The sequence below is a fragment of the Nicotiana tabacum genome, chromosome 20 (assembly GCF_000715075.1).
Source record: "Nicotiana tabacum cultivar K326 chromosome 20, ASM71507v2, whole genome shotgun sequence".
NCBI lineage: Eukaryota > Viridiplantae > Streptophyta > Magnoliopsida > Solanales > Solanaceae > Nicotiana > Nicotiana tabacum.
This window is the reverse complement of record NC_134099.1, coordinates 67274098-67282993: the sequence shown is the minus strand read 5'-3', so window position 1 is coordinate 67282993 and position 8896 is coordinate 67274098. Positions and strand designations below refer to the sequence as shown.

At 39.1% G+C, this 8896-nt stretch overlaps 1 long non-coding RNA gene across 1 annotated transcript; it reads right to left on the bottom strand.

Annotated features, from left to right (window-relative positions):
* Positions 1–266: 266 nt before the first annotated feature.
* LOC107823063 (uncharacterized) lies at positions 267–8387 on the bottom strand. Its single transcript, XR_001656548.2, has 2 exons — positions 8035–8387; positions 267–518 (listed from the first exon to the last, which is right to left on the bottom strand). It is a non-coding gene; the product is annotated as an uncharacterized LOC107823063 (long non-coding RNA).
* Positions 8388–8896: the final 509 nt, after the last annotated feature.

Here is an 8896-nt window from a genome sequence, read left to right as displayed (position 1 = left end):
GTATATAAAATGAATCACTATAATAATTGTATTAAATATTACATCTCATGAGAGACACAAATATTTCTAGACATACTTTTTTATTTAAAGAAAATTATATATAAAGTTTATTTATATGTCGGTTGGGTTTCGATATTTCCTTACTCAATACAAAATCAAACCAAATTAAATGTCATGACCCGAATTCAGCCATAGGGGTCGTGATAACACCTAGTCCCTAAAACTAGGTAAGCCGATCAGTTATAACAGTTAAACCAATAAAAATATGATATAATAAAGCAGAGTTTAATATAAATGTAGAAATAATGGTGATACAAGCCAGCACGACGATAATCACAACATATCCCCAGAACTAGGTAGTATACAGTCACGAGCTCTAACTGAATACATAGAAATATCTCAAATGCAATACTGTAGTGAACTGACAGTATAATTATAAAGAAAGGACTCCAAGGGACTGCGACGACGCGATCAAAGAAGCTCTCACTGACTGGGTTCACTACCTCCAACACCTGGATCTACATAAAAATATGCAGAAGTGTAGCATGAGTACACCACTATCGGTACTCACTAAGTATCAAAACTAATATTGGTGAAGTACTGACGAGGTTCAAGTCAGGTGATACTCACTACTCAAAATAACATGTGTAATTGATCAAAGACTGGAAACAAAAGAAGAGTAGAAAATCAATAGCAATAACCGCATCATAATAAGTGATAACAATTTAATACAAGCAAAGGGCTCAGTTTCAACAACAAGTAATCACATAGAAACTCACACAAATAGCACCCCGTGCCTATAGTTTTATCACAACAACAATAGTCACTCGTATCACGCTGCCTCGAAATAATCATAATAGCCACTAGTACCACTCTGACCAAATAATATCACAAAAGACACCATATCGCTTAGCCTAGACAATATCACCATAGCCACCCGTATCGTTCAGCCTAGACAATATCACAATAGCCACCCGTATCGCTTCACACAATCAACAACAGTGAAATATCACCCTTATACTCTGCACGACAACAATCAAACCATCCAACATGTCCACATGTGCCACAATATCACAAAATATTGAATCAATATGTCATTTATATTTTTATCCCTCATTTCTGTGTTCCGAGACCTCGAATAACTCCTTTTAGCCTTCCTCGATTTGTGCACGCATTCATTGTATTTTTCCAAAAAACAATTATGTGAAAAAATGATAAAAATGTGAAAGTTTTCCTTAAAACTCATTGGAGTTAACTTTTGTGTAAACGAACCCATATCAGTATTTTAACGGTCCTGGTGGGTCCGTATCCTAATTTGGGACTTGAGTGTATACCCAAAATCGAATTCGGAAGTTCCTAACTTGATTTAATATAATTTGTTGAAAACTAGATATTTAAAGGTTTAAAGAATTGCTAAGTTTGACCGTAGGTTGACTTTTTTGCTGTCGGGTTCGGATTTAATTTACGGAACTTGGTATAAGTATTTCAGTTTTTATGACTTGTCTGCAAAATTTGGTGCAAAACGGAGTTGATTTGATATAATTAGTACATCCGGTTGTAAAATTAAAAGTTCTTAAGTTTCTTCGAAAATTTCATTCATTTTAGTGTATGATATATAGTTCTAGGTCTTATTTTAGTGTTTTGATTGAGTGAACAAGTTTGTATGATATTATTACACTTGTGTGTATGTTTAGTTTGGAGCCCGAGGGGCTGAAGTAAGTTTCGAATAGGCTACGGACCATTTCAAACGTAAAAGAATGTTGGTTTTGCTGATATATGGTACCTGAGAATTTGTACTTTGATATCGCGAAGCTACTCCCGCGATCGCAAAGGAAAAAATTGGGACTGAGGCAGAGTTGCTCTTTACGAACGCGAGATATTGGTCACAAACGCAAAGTGGAGGGGGGCTTGCCCTTTGCGAACGCGATTGTTCCTCCTAGAACGCGAAACATTGTGGGATTTTGGGGGGAGCTGGGCTAATATTCTACGCGAGCGCGGTTATTGAGTTGAGAACGCGATGACCCGGGAGGAAGAGCCATCGTGAACATGAAGAACATCTCGCAAACCCGACGGCCATTTGGGCCGCAGTCGCAATCGAGTTAGGTCTTTCGCTAACACAATGATGACCTCACACCAGTGATTTAAAATGTCCCAAATACGGTATTTCACCAATGTTTCACCATCTTCTCATTAGAGCTCCGCCTATAGGCAATTTTGAAGAGAAATATCATCAATATTTCATAGGTTAGTATACTTTAACTCGTTTCTTCAATTTCCATCACCACCCATTGATTTCTAACCTTAATCTATGCTCTTTCATGATAGAAAATTAGGGATTTAAGAGTTTTGTAAAATTACAATTTAGACCTCAAATCGAGGTAAGATTTCGAAACTAATTGCATTATCGGGCTTGGTGGTGAATGCGTAATTGAATTTTGGTCTGAATCTTGGGTTTTGACCAAGCGGTTTGGGGTTGACTATTTGGGAGAAAGTGTAAAGATCTTAGCTTTATATATTGTAAATAATTTATCTCGCATTATTTGTTGATATTAAGTCAATTTTGGTTATATTCGGTTGGTTCGGAGGCAAATTTTAGAGGAAGGTCCCCAATTGATCTTTGATTTGCTTACAGAGTGAGGTAAGTGTTGGGTTTAACCTTGATTTGAAGGAAGTAGGAACTCATGAACTATGATTTATGTGAATTACATGTGTAGCAGCATATATGCAAGGTGACGAGTGTATATACGCCATTAAAATAATTGATTTCATGCTTTCCCATATTTTATTATTTAATTTATTCCATGTCTTAACAACTACATGCTTTAGTTGCTTCCTATGCCTTAACTTGCTACTTGTCACTTATTTCTCTCGTATTGAAATGTTCGTTTGTTGCATGCTTCCATGATTAATTGCTACTTGCCTTAATTGTCTTACTTGTACACTTTGACTATCATATATTTTTCTTGTCTTGTTTCTTTGTATTAATTGTAGTATTCCTTGATTTTGATACAAGGTTCCTTTACGGTTTTGCTTTTACATTCTTTAATCGTATAGATTCTTGTGAATTGAGTTGCTAAATTGATTATATTTATTAATATTGTTTATATATCGGATTGCACGCTGCAACAGGTGGAATAAGGAAGGATTGATATTAATATGGTGGGATCGGGTTACACGCCGCAATAGATTTTATATGTGATATTGATATAGTGAAATAAGGGAGGATTATTATATTGATTCTTATTATGTGGTGGAATTGGTGTAACAACCTGACTGATCGTTTTGCTTTCTAGAACCCCGTTCCCCTGAATAAGACTTCCCGCAGTTGCTTTAATTGATTTATGACTTTCGGGGATGGTTGATTCGGGAGTTTGAGCTTGTTGTTATCTACATACATTGTGAATAAAATATTGAACTTCATATTATTATATTTGTTGGCCCTAGTAAGTTTCGGGGCCGACCCCTCATCACTACTTCTGCTAGGTTAGGCGAGATACTTACTGGGTACATATTCTTATGTACTCACACTACACTTCTGTACTTGATTGTACAGGCTTTGAGGCAGGTGTATCTGGCCATCAGTCTGGCGCGTAGAGTGGACTCCTCAGCTTGCGACTTGAGCCGTTCTGCATCAGCTAGATTCTTTCTATGTCTTTACTTTTCTTGTCTATTTCCTTTCCAGATAGTAGGATAGTAGGGTTTTGTATATTCTACTAGATTGTCCACATACTTGTGACACTAGGTCTTGGCACACACATTGGTAGACTTATGATTTTTGGATTACTATCATGATTAATTTTGTAATTATTACTTTTATCTAATTATGCTTAAGTTTCAGCTCATAATTTCTTTATCAATAATGAAAAGTTTTCACGTACTAATTATTTAAATGAGGATTTACAGTTGATTAGTGTTGTCTTGCCTAACAATAGAGTTTGGAGCTATCACGGCCTAATGTGGAATTTGGGTCATGATAATATGGTTTCAGAGCACTAGGTTCACATAGGTGTCACAGGTTATGGGCAAACCTGGTAGAGTATTGCGGATCGGTACGGAGACGTCTGTACTTATCTTTGAGAGGCTATATGGTGTTAGGAAACTACTCTTTATTAGTATTCTATCGTGTAGTCGATGGCACTAAATTTTCTTTTTCTATTCTCTCACAGATGGTTAGGACGCGTATGGCGGACGTTCCAGACCCGGGAGGAGCTACTCCCCTATTGCTAGAGGCCGAAGAAGAGGTCGGGGGAGGGCATCGGCCCGAGGCAAGGGACGAGGGAATCCCAGAGATGCCCCAGTTGCACTGCTGGCAGATCCAGTAGGGGATCCCATTATTGAAGAGCAAGGCAAGGTGCCTACAGCAGAGCCTGCCCTAGTGGACTTTATGACATCGCCGGGTTTCCAGGAAGTCATGGGCCGTATGCTGCGGTTCATGGACTCTATGACTCAGGCTGGTTTATTTCCAGTAGACTCAACCACATATCAGGCAGGAGGGGTAGGACAGAACCCTACTGCTCAGGCTCCTGGGCACGCAACTACCATATACCAGACTTCGGGTACACTACCCATGGGCAGTGCCCGACCAGTTCCAGCAGTGGCACCTGAGCCCAGACCAGCTGCGGATGATGATTCGCAGAAATTGTTAGACCCTCCTATCTTTGGAAGTGAGCGTCATGATGATGCCCGAGATTTCATTGATAGGTGTAGGGATAGACTGCACAACATGAGGATATTGGAGTCCCATGGGGTAGATTTCACCACCTTACAGTTAGAGGGAAGGGCCCGTAGGTGGTGACAATCTTACCTTCTTGGCAAACCAGCAAGTTCTCCTCCCATGACTTGGGATCGGTTTACACATCTTCTATTGGAAAATTATATTCCACCCTCTCAGAGGGAAGAGTTACGGTGTCAGTTTGAGCAGTTCGAGAAGGATCAGATGTCTGTGACCAACTATGAGGCGAGATTCTTTGAGTTGTCTTGCCATGCACTCATGATATTTCCTACAGATGTAGAAAGAGTGCAGAGATTTGTTGCGGGGTTACACCCCAGCATTTGAGCTAGCTTGACCCGAGAGGTTGAGATGGGGACCTAGTATCAGCTAGTGGTAGAGTTTGCTCGGAGGATTGAGGGTTACCGCTAGAGGGGTAGAGAGTAGTTGCAGCAGGACAAGACGACTCGATTCTCTGGAGAGTTTGGAGGTGCCCCAGCTACAGACAGATGTCATTTTGGGAGAGGCCAGCCTAGGAGACCCCCATATTCAGCACTTCCACCATCTCCTCGAGATACTCTAGTGAGGCCTTATTTCATTGCGAAGCCGGAGAGTTCTTACCGCCCGCCAGCTTTTCAGGGTTCCTCTGGTGGGTATTCTGGTAATCAGGGTTCTTCTAGTTCCCACTCCAGTGCTATGCCAGAGAGTTCATATCGCCCACTAGCTATTCAGGGTTCTTCTAGTGGGTATTCGGGCTATCAGGGTCTGGCTTCAAGACAACAATGTATTGTTCCATGGGGTTGTTACGAGTGTGGGGATCTGGGTCACATAAATAGATTTTGCCCAGACTTTGGGGCAAGGCGGTACAGTAGGGTTACCAGCCTATGATTACAACACCAGCAGTCCAGCCGCCCAGAATTGGAGGACATGCAGGTGTGTGCTGTCCTAGAGGTGGAGGCCAGGCAGGTGTGTGCTGTCCTAGAGGTGGAGGCCAGGCATGAGGAGTTCAACCAGCTATGGTTCAGCCTAGCGGGGGCCAGCCAACCGGTGCTCTAGTTAGATTCTATGCTTTTCCGGCCAGACTAGATGCAGTGGCCTCAGATGCCGTGATCACAGGTATTTTTTTATACGATAGGGATGCTTCGATATTATTTGATCCAGGGTCTACATATTCATATGTCATCTTTGTATGCTCATTTCATGGATATCTCTCGTGAGTCTTTGGGTACTCCTATTTATGTATCCACTCCTACTGGCGATTATCTGGTTGTGGATCGGATCTACCAGTCCTGTGTGGTTACATTCTATGGATATGAGACTAGAGAAGACCTTCTGTTACTTGATATGAACGACTTTGAAGTCATCTTGGGCATGGATTGGTTATCTCCATATTACGTCATTCTTGATTGTCATGCCAAGACTGTTACTTTAGCGATGCCAGAGTTGCTGAGATTGGAGTAGAAAGGTTCCTTCGTTAGTGCATCTAGTCAGGTTATCTCTTTTCTAAAGGCTCGACATCTAGTCGAGAAAGGGTGTTTGGCATATCTAGCATATGTTTGGGACACCACCTTAGAGTCTCTGATAATTGATTCAGTGCCAATAGTTCGAAAGTTCACTGATGTGTTTCCTTCTGACCTTCCAGGCATGCCACCTGATCGTGACATTGATTTGGCTCTAGGTACCCAACCTATATCTATCCCACTATACCGTATGGATCCCAAAGAGTTGAAGGAGTTGAAGGAGCAACTTGAGGAGTTGTTTGCTAAGGGGTTTGTGAGCCCCAGTGTATCACCTTGGGGTGCACCAGAGTTACTTGTGAAGAAGGATGGGACTATGCGGATGTGCATTGATTACCGCCGGTTGAACAAAGTCACCATCAAGAATAAGTACCCGTTGCCACGTATCGATGATTTGTTTTAGCAGTTACAAGGTGGTAGGGTGTTTTCTAAGATCGACTTGAGATCGGGGTACCACCAGTTGAAGATTCGGGACTCAGATGTTCCGAAGACTACTTCCCGTACTAGATGTCACACCTCATTTTTACCTACACCCCGGAAGGAGGGGATACAAGGGAGTTTTTTCCAACTTAAAGTGACAATCAAAATGGGGTTATTTTATTAAAAATTCAGAGTCACCACTTGGGATAATTTTATGGTGTCCCAAGTCACCGGTTTCAAATCCCGAATCGAGGAAAAGGTTGACTCTGTTTTACAGTCTGCGAACACAGAAATTCGGGTAAGGAATTCTGTTAACTTGGGAGAAGGTGTTAGGCATTCCCGGATTCCGTGGTTCTAGCACGGTTGCTCAACTATTATAATTGGCCTATTATCTGATTCTAATACATGTTTTAACCCATGGTACAATATTAACTTTATAACCGCTATTGTTTAATTATTTTTAGGAAAGATTTAACATCATCTAAAACACGTCTTGAACCATGTCACATTAATGCACCCGCGGTCCATGACACATTTTATCTGATGTTGTTAAAATTTGGATTTGGGACACATAAATGCACACCCGAGTTTAGGAATGTAATTTTTATAATAGCGCGCCTAAAGCAACTACACATCTTCAAGCTACTATTTGAGATAAAACGACATAATCACATGAATAAACAATTCGCTAGCTACACCAGTAAGGGAGCTCAACAACTAAATGAAATAAATTGTAAAAAAAAAAGGTACTTCATTCACATAAATTTTATAGAGAACAGAAGCATGTAGTCATAAGTATAGACACGTTTGAGAGGCTTACATATATATATGTCAGAATTGAAAAAGACTCTCCTATACATGATTTCATTTTTTTATAATATATACGTTTATACTACACAATTGGAGAGGTAAATGAGAAAAATGTGCTTCTTTTATGTTTTATTATTATTTTTGCCTCATTTAACTACACCTCTAGCAGAGACAGATTTTGATGCCATTGCCAAGTTAGTAAAGAAAAGCACGGTCAGAACTACTTACTAGCAATTTGATAGAAAATTTTTTTTGTCACAAATTACCACCGAGCAATGTATCTTATGGCCAATTTTAATAATAATAAAAAATATTAAAAAACAAACATAAAATCTTACAATTGAATTAAGAAAAATAAGAGCTAGCTAGAGTTATAAAAGCTAATACCAACTAAAGAGCTGACGACATGTTCTAAGTTAATTAAACAATATGAAAAATAAAGATATCTACCGACAAATTTTCAGTAAAATCACCATTGCCATATGACTTTCTTATTCAAAAATGCAGTGTCAGAAGCCAATACATACGGTCATAATCTCATAACAAATCAGATCTGGGCATACGAACAGAAATACATACCTAGCAGTCGAAAATTGGCTAAAAACATGGCTCAACCTTTAGAAACCCAGAAAGAAAGGAAAATTTCGAAATAAGTCCCCTTCAAATCCCATTGAGAATTCCAGTTTTCTCATTTCTCTTGTTTCAACAATTTTGTGTGTGCTTCTGATTTCTTTTTCTGATTTTTTGTTTGATGTTAGAGATGGGTGGCTAAGGTTTTTTTGGAGGGGGGGGGGATTTTATTCTCTTTATCTGTGGTTTTTAGAAATGAAGAAGAAGGAGAACGAAAGGGAAGGTGCGTCGTTTTTGCTTTTTTCGTTGTCTAGAAGGGAAGGGGTGTCAAGTGTATGGAAAAATATGATGCCCTTAGGTCTAGGTCTTGCCTTTTATATAAAAAAGAGTTTGGGTCAAGAGGGTATTGGATATGGTATTTGGCTTGGCTTGTGGGAATTGGGTCAATTTGAATTCTAGCCCAATTTTAAAAGAAACAAGACCAAAAATACATTCTTCCTAATTTCCTTTTCTCCTTTTTCTTTTCTTTAATTAATTAATCGATTTTAGTAGAAATTAAAAATCTTTATTTATTTTTAACATTAAAACAACTAATTAACTTAAAACTAAAGAAAAATGCTAACTTAAAAGACTAAAAATTAAATATGTAAAAATGACAATTTTTAGGATTTTTTCTATGATTTAAAAATATTAAAAATGCATGAAATGCAAATAAATAAAGAAAAATTCCTAAAATCAATAAAAATTATTTTTGGTCTATTTTAGGAGTTATTTTCATGTAGGGCAAAAATCACGTGCTCACAGTTGCCCCTCTTTGCTCGGAAACCCGAAGGGTTTTCGTGCAAAGATAAAGTGAGCGGGTACGATCAAT